Below are 15,323 nucleotides of genomic sequence, written 5' to 3'. Positions count from 1 at the left end.
GCCTTGAGCTCCACACTGATTGGACTAGATTAGGACACACACTTACCCTTGGGCCAATCATTTTGTCAAGGGAAATGATAATACCTTGAAAGACTTAAATCTTAGAGCCCATTTGTGCTACAATGAGACGAGGTCAACTATAGGGGAGACCAGTGCACTATGTAGACCTCATGATAGACTTTAATAGATGGAGAGAGAGGTCCAGAGCTGGGACACTCACTAAGGGTAGGCCTGAGAAAGGTCTTTTAGAGTCAAGTCCTATTTACTGGGTATCTCCTGAGGACAGCAGGCATCTGTCAGTGTAGGTGATGCCATGAAAGGAGAGAAGGAGAAGAGGTCTGTAAGCAGCATATTCCACTGTGGGACTCTATCTTTTCTAGCAGTAAACTCACATCATGGACACAACCTGCCACATTTTGAGCATAATGACCAGGGTGATTGTGCTGGGTCATTGAAAATCTGTGTCATCTACATCTACAGTGAAGTTTCACTTGCCAGTCCAGTCCAGATCCTTCTGCAAGGCTTTCCTGATCCCCTGCACCGTGGTGGAAATCATCACCCCACCATGGCTACCCCTCCACATACCTTCTCCAGAAGATGTCTCTTTGGTTCTGATATAATTCTGTCCGAATTCTACCTTTCCTTCTAGTCTGAAGTGAGCATATTTCTATATCACATTGAAGTTCGTTAAAAGCAACTAGGTTGCTTTCTCCTATTTCCAAAGAATTTTACCCTTACATTATCAATCCTAAAGACTTATAATCAGCCTGAACAAAGTTGGAGGTTGAAACCATTTTGCTTTTAAACACTTCATTTGCCAGAATAAATCCTCAAAATGATGAGTGCTAATAGCCCTTTTTAGTTAAACAGGACAAGCTCAACAGTGGTTTTATCCCCTGGCTGTACATTAGAAACACCTGGGTGCCTTGATCTTTCCTCAGACAACTCCGATTGAATTAGTCCAGAGTGAGAACTGGGCACCAACATTTTTTAAAAACACCCTTACTGAGATATATTTCACATATTATAAAATTCACCCATTTAAAGTAATATCTATTACATCCACAGAGTTGGCATTACCGACATTTATAATGCCCCCCCCACAAGAGTTCTAATATTCAGATAGATAGGGTTGAGAACCACTGAGCTAAAACAGATTGTTAGCCTTTGAGACAACATAATAATCAACTGAACTGTAAGTTAAAAATTATTCTAAAAAATATTCCAGGGTTTCCCTGGTGGTGCAGTGATTAAGAGTCTGCCTGCCGATGCAGGGGACATGGGTTCGTGCCCCGGTCCGGGAGGATTCCACATGCCACGGAGCGGCTGGGCCCGTGAGCCATGGCCGCTGAGCCTGTGCATCCGGAGCCTGTGCTCCGCAATGGGAGAGGTCACAGCAGTGAGAGGCCCGTGTAACACACACACACACACACACAAAAAAAAAAAATTCCAACATTGTATAGTCTTAACAAATTAATAGATATTATTTTTTAGATCAGTTTTAGGTTCAAAACAAAATTGAGTGGACAGTTACAGAGCTAAAATTATGTTTTTTTGTTTGTTTTTTAACATCTTTATTGGAGTATAGTTGCTTTACAATGGTGTGTTAGTTTCTGCTTTATAACAAAGTGAATCAGCTATACATATACACATATCCCCATCTCTCTTCCCTCTTGCATCTCCCTCCCTCCCACTCTCCCTATCCTACCCCTCTAGGTGGACACAAAGCACTGAGCTGATCTCCCTGTGCTATGTGGCTGCTTCCCACTAGTTATTTTACATTTGGTAGTGTATATATGTCTATGCCACTCTCTCACTTCGTCCCAGCTTACGCTTCCCCCTCCATGTGTCCTCAAGTCCATTCTCTACGTCTTTATTCCTGTCCTGCCCCTAGGTTCTTCAGAACTTTTTTTTTTTTAGATTCCATATATATGTGTTAGCATATGGTATTTGTTTTTCTCTTTCTGACTTACTTCACTCTGTATGACAGTCTCTAAGTCCATCCACCTCACTACAAATAACTCAATTTCGTTTCTTTTTAGGACTGAGTAATATTCCCTTGTATATATGTGCCACATCTTCTTTATCTATTCATCTGTTGATGGACACTTAGGTTGCTTCCATAAAATTATGTTTTTTAACTATCAAATTCTCTAATTTAATTGGCATTCTTGGTCTGAGAGGAAACAGAAAAGTCTTTAATAACATTCCACGTTTTCTTAGGAAAAAATTCATAAAATGGTTATTCTCCCTGCAAAGAGTTACTTTGTATTCATTTAAAATATAAGGCAGGGCTTCCCTAGTGGCGCAGTGGTTGAGAATCTGCCTGCTAATGCATGGGACACGGGTTCGAGCCCTGGTCTGGGAGGATCCCACATGCTGCAGAGCAACTGGGCCTGTGAGCCACAACTACTGAGCCTGTGCATCTGGAGCCTGTGCTCTGCAACAAGAGAGGCCGCCATACTGAGAGGCCCGCGCACCGCGATGAAGAGTGACCCCCGCTTGCCACAACTAGAGAAAGCCCTCGCACAGAAACGAAGACGCAACACAGCAAAAATAAATTAATTAATTAATAAACTCCTACCCCCAACATCTTCTTTAAAAAAAAAAAATATATATATATGTGGCAAACCAGAATAAGGTTTTCTCTCTTTTTTAAAAAGTCTGTTTTAAAACTTACTGATCAACACTTTCCTAGCTCTCTTTTGTTGGAGAAATAAAGCACTCAAACAAAATTTTAGTGATAAATAACTGAAAATATCCAATATTAATCTAATTCCTACACATTCTTTTCTACCTTTGATATAAAAGATTTTAAAGTATTGTGTATGTGTATATATATGTATATATACAAACAGTATTGTCATTTGCTTTGAAAGAAATATTGATCGTCCTCAACTAAATTTGATTTACAGAACATTTGTAAACAGAAAAGTTTTGACATGGAATATTTAGTATAAAGTATGATCTAAACTGTCATAAAGAGAATGGTGATTACACTAGCAGTTTCTGAATCATATTAAAGGAAATAGAAGTTTGTGTAGCCATTTGGTGAATTTAGACTGTATAGTCAACTACTTATTTCCAGGCTTCTTACCTCCAAGAGAAAAACATGCCCCTGGTAGCCACTGCCTCTTCAGTTTGGGCCCCAGAATGAAACTCATGGAACAGACCTGAACGTAACCCACAGTTTGAAGCAGAAACTGCCTACTAAACCGTAGACCGTAAGTGAGAAGTAAATGTGTGTATTGTATGCCACTGAGAATTTGTGATTATTTTTACACAGAAGAAGCTAAAACAGATACATACACTAAGGTAGGGAACAACAGTAGTTGAAATACCTACTTGTTGGGGTGGAGGCGGGGTGTAGAGTATGATGGGATGGGATGGGATGGGATGGGAGTGAGCTCAATTCTGAGCATAGTGAATATGAGGTGCTGATGGAATTTCAAACAGTGATGCAGGAAGGGTAAGGAAGTCATCTGAACATATTTGGGAGTAAAAGACATGGAAGGGAATGGGATCTTTAGAGGAGAGAGAACATATATGTTCATGATGGTTATACTCTCTTTATATTACTTTTTTTTTTTTTTTTTGCGGTACGCGGGCCTCTCACTGTTGTGGCCTCTCCCGCTGCGGAGCACAGGCTCCGGATGCGCAGGCTCAGCGGCCATGGCTCACGGGCCCAGTCGCTCTGCAGCATGTGGGATCTTCCCGGACTGGGGCACGAACCCGTGTCCTCTGCATCGGCAGGCAGACTCTCAACCACTGCGCCACCAGGGAAGCCCTATATTACTCTTCTTATCAGTTTATAATTCTCCTCTTGTACCTCTTTGCCCTTGTTTTAACACACACACACACGTCTTGCTTTTTATTTTAATTACGTGCCTCAGTTGCTCCTTCCTTCCATCTCTATTTGGCCTCCTACTCCTTTTCTCCCTGATAGCTCTTCCTGGTTAATCACACACAGAAAAGATGCGGGGGGCCTTCGCCACATTTTAAGGTAGAACGACAGGCTGGGGTCATAGCCCCTGCTCACCTCAGGGGAGCAGCTGGGACTTCTCTAGTCCTACAGCTTTTCAGTCCCAAAACATAAGGGCTGGGATTCCTTGCCTGGAGTACCGTCCTCAGCCCTCCTATGTCCCTAGGGTTGCACTTTCCCAGAGTGTGATGGGGACCTGCGGTTGCATCTTCCTTTAGATTCCCCTCAATAAATGCTCTTGCAAGGTTAATGTGTGTGTGGAATCGAATCATTCCACCTTTACTTGTTCGGCACTCACTCTCCCGCTTTTCCTCCTACCTTACTGGCAACACTATTTCAATCTTCTTTGCTAGTTCCTAATTATCCACCTGATTGCTAAATACCACAGTGGCCCAGGACTCAAGCTTCTTAACCTTTGGACTTCTCTACCTATGTTCACTCACTATGAGCTCCTCCAACCACATGACTTTCAATACTATTCATAATTGGTACCTCCAGTCTCTACCTCCTCCCTAATCCCCAGCCTCACCCAATGTCTACTTGACATTTCCATTTGGACGACTGATGGGCATCTCAACATAACATGTCAAAAACCAACCTCCTCATTGTCTGCCTACACATGCTGTATACGCAGTCCCCCCTCTTTTAGGCAATCTTTCCAGTTGTTCAGATTAAAAATCTTGCAGTCATCTGTGACTCTTCTTTTTCTTCCACATATCACACACAGTCATCAACCAAATCCTGTTGCTCTCCTTTCATAATATATCTGGAATACAACCACTGCCATCATCCCGTGTCTAAATTATAGTGATTACCTCTCCCTGGCTTCACCCTTCCCTCCGACAGTCCATTCTCAATACGGCAGCCGAGTGATCCTTCTGGAAACATAAGTCATTATCATGCCACCTCTCTACTCAAAACCCTCTAATGGTTTTTTGGTTTTGGTTTTATTTTTTACTCAGAGTAAACCTAAAGTTACTACAAAGGAACCAGGCCCTACACATTCTAACTTCCTGTTACTTCAGTGGTCTGATCTTGGAGCCCTCTAACCCTGTCCAGCAGTGAAGAGCTAAACGATCAACTCCTTAGGGCAGGCTCTGTCCTGTGGGTCTGTCGAACCAAAATCCTCAGAGGTTTCATACCTTCTAAATGTGTCTGTAGCATGAAAATGGCATCTGGTCTCAGAGAATTTATTGCCAGGAATTACAAACTTAGCCTTGTGTATTATTGTGCTGTTATTATAATTATGAAGTTATACATGAATGGCTTCACTGTGGATGGTTGAGAATAAAAATGCTGCCAAGATTCCTAGTTCATATTTTGCTTTGGAGTCCGAGCCCTTGAAAATGTGGACTGTTCACATTTCTGTACGTTAATTTCTCCCAGTCGATAGCATGAAATGGAGCGAAATATCGTCAAGATTGGAAAATAAAAAATTTTAATAATTTCCCTTTAAGCGTGAACTCTTAACCTTGATTCAACTCTTGCCCACAGTCTTAAGTTGAACCTAAAAATGTTAACTCTGAAGGTGCAGGGTCAGAAACAGTACTTCTTACCACTAGTTTCTACCAATATTATATCTGGATAGCAGAGGCAGGGTTACCGTGCAACTAATCAAGCTTGAGCTTCAGGGACCCTCACTGGCATGGGCAGCTGTGGAGTGGCTGGGGGTTGCGGAGAGTTCCAGGTGGGGAAGCAAAGCCAGGTCACAATCAGGAAGCATTTCTATGTGCAAATTCAATACTACTGCACAAAGCCCGGATCTATCCCAGTGAATGGCTGTTTCTTATGAATGTTGTAGGTGGTTCACCCAGTTGCTACAGAATAAAAAATTGTCTGAGGTAACCAGATTTTTTGTCTTTTATTTATGAAGTCAAATCAAATGCCAAAATTACCACTGATATTTAACGGACTATTTTGTCATAATTTGAGGATTTTAACACGTCTTTTAGCACTCTGGGAAAAATCTTAATATATTAATTATGAAAAGTATTAGCATTTCTACTGCAGTTAGCATAACATTATGTCTCCAAAAGAGAGTAACCTAGTCATTCTTATCTGAAAAATGTGGTACTACATGTGGCAACTGAATAACTCTAAACTGAAAAGTAGTAGAAAACTATTTTCAAGAGGATTATATGATTATTCATCATCTCCTCAAATCTTTATAATCATCCCATCATCAGAAAATGTTTAGAGCCTAAATATTTCAATAAAGTATTTAAATGGTTTGTAATTGTTATTTGGTTAAGCATTTCAAAACAAGATTGTTATTTATTCACTTATTAGTAATAATATCCTACAAAGGGTTTATATCCTTATTGATTTACCTTTTGCCTCTGAAAAAGCTTCTTAGCAGGTATTGTATGTTCCTTTAAAATTATTGCTGGCTGTAAAAGTGGGCACACACACGCCAGGGTGTGCATTAGGCAGCTTTTACAATGCTCCCCGGGTGTGCTAGGCCTCTGGGGCATAGAGCCAAAAGTGAAGCTGCCGTCATTCAACAGTATAAAATGCATACTGTGGTGTGTCATCGCAATTATTCCTTTTTATGACTGAAAAAAAGCTCCACCTTCCCTTCAGCGATTTTAAACATTAACCTTCCAGCTCTCAGAAGTACTGAAAATGGTTCAACTCTATGTTTTCCACGAACCAGATGTGGTTCATTAGCAACTCATCCCCCTCACCATGCAAACATTTTCATCCATTACAAATCCCAACTTCAAAATATGCAAGGATTTGTAAGAAAAATTTGTGGAAGAACTTTTTGAAGGTATATATTTTCTGTTAAACTGGCAAGCAAATCTGATAGGAGTATTTCCAAGAGTAAAATATTTTCTAAAGACTTGGGGTTTTCTTGGGGTGTTTCCATGACTTATACATTAATAGCTTTTATTTATAAAATTTTTTAAGATGAATAAACTCTTTCTAAATTGTTGGACTCATTTTAAAATGAAATCACTACTTCCCACAAACTTAACATCTAATAGTTGAGGGATTATCAAGGCAAATCCATAAAAACACTAGCAATGAGTTGTTTGCTAAGACTTTAAAGTTTACAAGTTAATACTCATTCTCAACTATTTTTCAACACAAGCTAGAGAAACGTGCAACAAATTCCATTTTGAATAAGAGGTACATCCCGAGGTTGAAATTATAAAAGAAGTACTTAGTGACATTGATGGGAATTGAGGAGTGACTGGTTGGATGAATCCAGAGGGAGACAGCTTAGAGCAATTTTACAGAAATACTACTGTTGCATAGAACTTTGCTGAAGAAAAAAAATGTTATATAAGGATGAGAAATGAGTATAACATTCTTAATAGAATTTATCATGGTAAAATATAATTGGGTGAGAAAGAGATTTTATACTGTCTTAAAGTTGGGAAGGCTACTAAGAAATCATTTGTTCAATTTTCTTATGTAAGGCAATCAGCTGGGTAGTTTTCCATAATCTCTTGGGATAGAATCCTTTAAAATAGTCATCCAGTTTCCCTTGAACACCTACTGTGGAAAATAAATAAATAAATAAACAAACCTCATTATTTTGTGTGGCATCCCCTTCCCCTGTTGAGTAGCTACCTAGGCTGGTATTCATAATGGGCTTAAATTTACTTTACTAGAATTTGGGCCTACCAGACTTTTTTTCTTCTGTTCGATAAAATAATATAAAGTCTACGCTTCCAAGGGCTTTACACCTGTCAAACCTCTCCTCTGCATACTTTCTCCCCTGTTCTTTTTTTCCCTAGACCAACAAATCCAATTGCTGAATAATTTCTCATTCGACATTGTTGCGTGACCCCTACCGTATTCTTTGTATATGCCTTAAGTCTATAGTGTCTTTAAATTGGAGCACCCAGAGTTAGCCATAATTCTGCCTGGCACAATGGACTTTTACTTCTGTTGATGTTATTGACCACAGTAATACGCTTTTGAAGGAGCCAACATCTACATCGGCTTTCTTAAGATCTTAGTCACATCGTTGACTTTAAAATTGAACTTTCAGTCAGATGAAATGATCAGGGCATTTTTTTTTTTTTTTTTTTTTTTTTTTTTGCGGTACACGGGCCTCTCACTGTTGTGGCCTCTCCCGTCGCGGAGCACAGGCTCCGGATGCGCAGGCTCAGCGGCCATGGCTCACGGGCCCAGCCGCTCCGCGGCATGTGGGATCCTCCCGGACCGGGGCACGAACCCGCGTTCCCCTGCATCGGCAGGCGGACTCTCCACCACTGCGCCACCAGGGAAGCCTGATCAGGGCATTTTTAAAGAAATATTTTGTACGGCTACATTAGGTCATCTATACCTTATTCATGTGCAATCGATTTTTTTAACTTCAGTGTAGGATTTTACATCTAGGCTTATTTCATTGCATTCTTTTGTTCCATCCCTTCATTGCAGCCTGTAAAATTTTGATTTAATCATTGATAGATTAGCCAGACCACCTAGATTTATGCACTTACAAACATAATAGGACTGTCTTTCATGTAATCAGATATGTGCATACATGGAGCATGGACTTTAGAAACAATTTATCTGAGCCTCTATAAAATGGGAAAAAATGATGCTTACTTCATGAAGTCATAGTGAGGTTTAGATGAGATATTTTATGTAAAGTGCTTAAGGACAGTTTGTGGTACCTAATTTATATATTTTATTTTATTTTTTAATATATTTTAAATGTCAGTATTTCCTCCTCCACTCCAGGAGGTAGAAGCTAGCATAGTAATAGTAGAAGAAGCAAATGTGTTTTATCTCAAAAAATAGGAGAATTATTATCTCCTATTATTATCTCCTATTATCTCAAAAAATAGGAGAATTCAGAAACACTTGAAAATGAAAGCAGAGGATATGACTAGTATTGACTAATCACTGACGTATGTTAAAATTCATGGGCATCCATCTTATTTTTATGAAATGAGCAATTAAAACTACTGGATTTTGAGTTTAATAACAGGATTGAATCCATATTTGAAGTTGTTTGCTGGTACTCTATATGTATTTTATTGAGAAGAAACAAGGCTGGAGTTCAGACAGGCTGGTAACCACATTGAGCACACCTGGACAGCAATGCAGGGAAGCAGCCAGCAGGGAAAAATATTTTTTTCAGAAATTGAAAAAATGGCCACAGATGACTATGCATGTAATCAATCCATACACGATTATCAATCCATATACAAACATAAATCAATCCATATATACATAGCAAAACTTTTATTTGGTATCAGAGACACTGAGGTTGGAATTGTATCTCTTCTATCTCCCTTAACTTTGATAAAACTTTAACTACTTCACAATATTGGGGAGGGAGTGGAGATCTGAGCACACAGTATGATTTTCCTCAAGTTTGCTTCATCTCACAACGGCCTTGGGCCTTAGGTATCATGACCCAGACAGTCTGGCATGGCCAAGAAGATAAAACATCCGTCAGTGCCAAGTTCTGCCTGAAGGGAGAAGTTCGGGCTTTAACTCGTTCATTTTAGTAATAATAGTAGTGAGTATTTATTGGGCACCTACTGTGTGCCATTGTTCTAACAACTTTATGGTATAATTTCACGTAATCCTCACAACAATCCTCTGAGGCAGGATCTACCAAATTTCACCAAATGACATGAAGCACTGAGAGGTTAAATAACTTGCCTGAAGTCATATAGCTGCTAAGGGATGGAGCCAGGAAGTGAACCTGGACATTCTCTCTGTAGAGTCTGTTCTTTTAATCACTAAAATAAACTAGCCTCTAGGTCAGGATTCACTGTTTTCTGATGGTTAATAATCTTTGGTGCACCCTAGACCTTTTGGGGAACAATAAAAGTGTTGAAATTAATGAATAATTGTCCTCTGAATTAAGGAAAATAAAGCTAAAAAAGTTGGAACAAATAATGCATTTGTTCCATGTAAACAGAGCTGAGAAAAAACCATGTGAGAATATTGTTAAGGCTTGTAATGGAACATCCATTGTTTCTTTTTTTTAATTTTTTAAAATTTGGTTTTTTTATTAAGGTACAATTGGCATATACATCCATTGTTTCTTTTACCCATAATTTCTTCTTCCATTTGGAAGAGGACACAAACTTTTACTCTACCCTACCCTTCAGAAGCTCCACGATTCAAATAGGAATTGCCATCATTTTATTTCGCCCCATCTCCTGACTTTAATTATTGGTCCAGAGGTGAGCACCTCACTCAGACTGGACCAATCACAGGAGTTAAATGCCCTCTCATAGTGATTTGTCTTGGACATGAGCACGTGACAAAAGCTAGGCCAAACTGGTATGGTTCCCTGCCTTTTAAAAATAGAGTAGTGAGGGCTTCCCTGGTGGCGCAGTGGTTGAGAGTCCGCCTGCCGATGCAGAGGGCACGGGTTCGTGCCCCGGTCCGGGAAGATCCCACATGCCACGGAGCGGCTGGGCCCGTGAGCCATGGCCGCTGAGCCTGCGCGTCCGGAGCCTGTGCTCCGCAACGGGAGAGGCCGCAACAGTGAGAGGCCCGCGTACCGCAAAAAAAAAAAGAATAGTGAGTCCTGCTTGGAGTTCTCTCTTCTCCACAAAGGAGCATTTCAGAAGGAGCTTAAAAGCTGTTTGTAGCTCGGTCCCCCATATGAGAAGGTAATCATTCTTAGTAAGAGTAAAGCAAACACGTAGAGAGATGCAGAGGAAAATATGGAAAAAGGGAGAGAGAGAGTCATTACGACATTCAAATCCTCAGGTCTACATGTTCCTGACCTTTACACAATTTGCCTAGGTAAACCAGTAAATTCCCTTTTTGCCTAAACAGTTTGAGTTTAATTTCTGTCTCTTACAATCAAATGAGTCTTACTGCAAATACCACTTGGCTAAAATAGCCATACTCTCAGGCTTATTGAGGGTCTTATCCTAGGGCTAACTAAGGTTAGTAGAAAGCTGCCTACTTGGATATCAGAGTCTTGACTCCTCTTCACATTCACTTTTACTGAGTTGCACCCCAGTGCTAAGTCCTTATATTTAATCAAGGGTTTAAAGCAACTTACAAATAAATCATTCACAACACTGACGTTGCTGAAGATACTGTGTATCCCTTGGCCACCCCCCCCCATATAAAACTCCACAGGAGAATTTTTTCCAAAACGTAGACCAGAGCTTTGCTTCTCTTAAATGAACTGTTATGTTTTCAACTTACGGAAAAAAAGAGACATATGAATTAAAAGAAATCATATTCATTAAAATGGGATGGATAGGTCATTTTAGGAGACTTCCATAATACAGTGGAAGCACATTGATTTGGAGACAGACTCCTGGGTTTGAGTCCCTAAATTCAGCCTACACGTTTCCCAGCTGAATGGTCTCTAGCAGATTACTTAGTCTCTCTGGACCTCAGTTTTCTCTTCTGTAAAATAGGGCTCTTAATATTAGCCTTAACTAGGTTAAAACGGTATTGTAAAAATACTTTGTAAATTGTAAAGCACTGTATCGATTTTTAGTTACATTGTCTCACAATCAAACTGGAATTTTCTCTTATACACAAGGTGATTTCTTTAGGAAGAAATCTTTTTGTTTTTCACCAGAAGTTTATACTGCTTAAAAAATAACATAATCCTACTCATCTTTAAAGAGCTTAAATTAAATCCTGGTCAGAACCATGAGTTGTAGCTCCATTTTACACTGGAGGCAAATAGAAGATTATGGAGAGGAAAAGGCAAGCAAGTCACTGAGGGCTGTAAAGGACAGCAAGACTATATGCAAATGAAAAGCTGGAGCTCTAGGCTGCCAGGTCTTTACTGGAAGGCAAAGCCACATCACGGACTTGACAACTCACTGTCTTTTCTCCTGCTGTTTGTTCAAAATCTCTACCCTGAGCCCACCCTAAAATACAAGGACTGAAGTTTTAAAAAGGAAGCTTCCTCTGTTGTTTGGCAAAGATCAATATTGAGAGTGAGGGGTAGTAATTGGCAACAGTGTCATTGATTTAGACCCCGAGCCGCATGCATTTTGTGTGCATCTATTGCTGATCCGTGGGACAGAGAGGGTGCAGAATTTAGTTTCTTCTTCTTTAACTGAGTGTTGCTTAGTTTTTCTGCCAGCGTTGCAAGAACACTGCTAAAAGGCACAAAAGCTCACGGAGGTGTCAAACAGCAGGGATGAGAGGCTGAGCTTTCCCTCATCCGTGAAGGAGTCAATTAAAGAACAAAGACAACTCTTGGGTTTTAAGATCACCAGTCCAAGTTGTTCCAGGATTCTCATGTGTATTTCCAGTTCAATCTCCTTATATTTCTTCTTTATTCCAAAAAAAAATGTAATGATGTGGTGCTTTTTGTGCTTTTAAGAGCACAGTTATAAAACATTTAGTTTTTTCTTGTATTTTGTAACCCTGTGTGCTTCTGTTTAATCCTATCCCCATAGGAACTATTCTGAGATTAAACAACAACCGGTATCGGGAAAACTTTAAGGATAGCTCTCCAGTGCTTAACTAACATCATTTAAATCTCCTAGAAATTACATGTTCTAAGCTTTATCTTTCTTTCTGCTAATGATTTCTTGTGCGTTCAGGCACCCAGGGAGCTGAGAAGGAACAAAGCACACCCTCTGTCAAGAGCTCTTTCATTGTTGGTCAGATTAGGAATGACTTCAACTTCCTATGTCAAGTGCACACTGTAAACTAATCTTTGTTTCTGCAATTTAGATAAGATTATTTCAAGAGATGTCAGTTTCAGTATTGGATTTTCTTTCTTTCTTGGACTGGTGTTCTTTTTGGCCAATGATCTATGTGACTGTCATCTGACATAAATTTACCATATCTGAATTATATCTCGTGGGCTTATGCCAGGAGCAAAACGTTATTTGTGTTTATATCAATAGGTGAACTTTAAGTGTGTCTGTTGACTTTTTTGAACATCAACAAAGTACAGCAATATTCTTTGGGTTAGTTAATAAACTCCTAACTGAACACATGTGATGTGGGCAAACTGTCTTTAAAGATATACATATGTGTTCATTTCGTATTCATTTCCACTTTTCTCTAAATTTATATGTCATTTTAAACAATATACTGGACTGTCATTATATGCCGTTATCCTGACTCAATATTTAAGTGGCTACAAAGATAAATTCCATTTCAATTTAAAGGAAATGTCAGGAATATTTTTATGTTATATAGGCCAAGATTACCTCATATACTACTCATTCCATCATATATATTATCCATCAAATATATTATACCTGAAGCAGAAAGTATGCATGTCATTCAAATAAATATCTATAAAAATGAAACTAAAAGAAAAACTTAAAACAAAGGAGTAGTCACAACAACAGTCCTTGCTTGAGATCTCAGCTGGTCAATGAAGCCCAACAAAAAATATTACCTATTAAAAGAACTAAATGTCTACCACAGATTTCAGGAGTGAAGCACTTTGCTTATTTCTAGGTTTAATTAGAGACAAAAACGACCAGAATGCAATAAATGTAAAATGAAACTCTAATCTTAAGATTAAAGGTGGAGGCTACAATATTCCTAGGCAGTAGATCTGATTTTAAAAGATATCTAAAATGTAAGGGAAACATAAATGAAAATGTAAATGAAGTGTCCCCTGTGTAATAAAGAACCTACAATTTAGTGTTTAAAATTATTAGCTGCCATAATTGCTTACAGTTTTGTTGAAATTATATTATGTGTAGGTGAATCTGAAATAGGGTATTTGGAACTGCATATAATTCTTTTTTATCTACTAGTCATGTCTGAAAGCTAGAAAACTGTCATCAGAAAATTGGTTTCTTAGGAAAAGATCTTTCCAAAATTACCTATTTTTAGAAATTAAAATTAGATAGCCTGGTTGCATTAACAGAAGCATTAGGAGATGAAAATTAAATGTGGTTTGGGAAATAACTAAAGAATAAATTAACCTAAGAATCTTTCTACCTATATTCTAGATCCCATCTCAATTTTTCAGAAATTCTGTTCCATCAGTTATCGTCTCTTCCCTCAAATTTCACATCTAAAAACTAAACAAATAGATGAAAACCAGCATTCCACACTCTTGTTCTTCTCTATGTACTATCCTGGTTTTCACTCACATCTAAGTCTTCGTGATCATGGTATCTCCCCTGCCAGGTAAGTATTCTCATATCTAAGTCTTAATAATCTATACCCTTTAACTTTCCTCCACTTGTACTTCACTTCTCAACCCAATGCAACCTGACTTTGACACCATCACTGCACTGAAAGTTCACTCTGATGTTAAGGTAACCTCCAAAGTGACAAAGTTAGTGGATACTGTTAATCCTTAAATTCCTTGACCTCCAGACAGCTATTGAAACTCTAGGTTTTCAAGCCCCCAACACTCTTGCCTTGATTATCTTCATCTGCAGAGATTTCTTCTCATTCCTCTGTCAATTTTCTCTTCTTAAACAATCTAGTCTCATCAGGCAAGCTCATTTATATCAGCAACTTTATTTATCTTTCATATGCTAATGACTCCCACTTTTGTAATTCCACCCTCATCTTACTCCTAGGCTTCAGACCTAAACTGCTTTCATAATGATTTCAGGATGTCTTCATGTGGATGACATAACCATATCTAGCTGAACTCACCCAAATTCATTGTTTGTCCTCAGCTCCCTTCCAAGCCTTTTTGATTTCTATCCCCAATCTCTGTTAATAGTTCACAGCTTTGCAATGGTCTAAGCCAGAAGATTTTGGGTGATCCTTCTTTCCTCTCTCTCAAATTATTATTTACTAGATCACTAAAACCCTACTAATTATAGTCTTGACTTTGTCTAGCCCCATTGTCAATACCACAGTGCATACCATTACTTATAATAAATATTGCAAGGGAGATTGCCACAGTGGCTGAACTGGCCGGTTTTCTTCACCTCTTCATACTCCTGTCTGTCTGCACATTAATGACACTGTTATTTTTCTAGAAAAACAAAAGGTGGGCCCACCACAGTTCCAGGCTCCCCTGCTACCAACCTGTTTATACCATTTTGGCATTCTTTTGCCTGCAGGGGGCCAGCCAGTATTTCTGTTTATCACATAAATGCTTTACAATTAATCAGAAATCTGCCTGTTCTTCCAGCCTCATTTTCCATCTCTCTATATTTTCACCCTATTCTTTCACCTCTTTCCTTTGCTTTCTGAATGACCATTGGCAGCTCTAGATCTATATCATCCATAAGCTAGAAATCTCAGAGAAAAGAAAATCCCTCTTTCATACTTTCTCAGTAAAGTCCTGGGGAAGTTCTGAGTGGCTCTGCTTGAGTCATTTGACTGATGAACCAATCCGTGTGGCCAAGGGATTTCAGGGCTCTGATGAGTCAGGTTGGCTTGTGTGTCCACCTTTGTGGGGAGAAGTCTGCTCCACCTAAGTTTCATG

This window comes from Pseudorca crassidens, chromosome 4 (genome assembly GCF_039906515.1).
Source record: "Pseudorca crassidens isolate mPseCra1 chromosome 4, mPseCra1.hap1, whole genome shotgun sequence".
In the NCBI taxonomy this organism is placed as follows: domain Eukaryota; kingdom Metazoa; phylum Chordata; class Mammalia; order Artiodactyla; family Delphinidae; genus Pseudorca; species Pseudorca crassidens.
The sequence above is the reverse complement of the archived record's forward strand: the minus strand, read 5'-3'. Positions refer to the sequence as shown.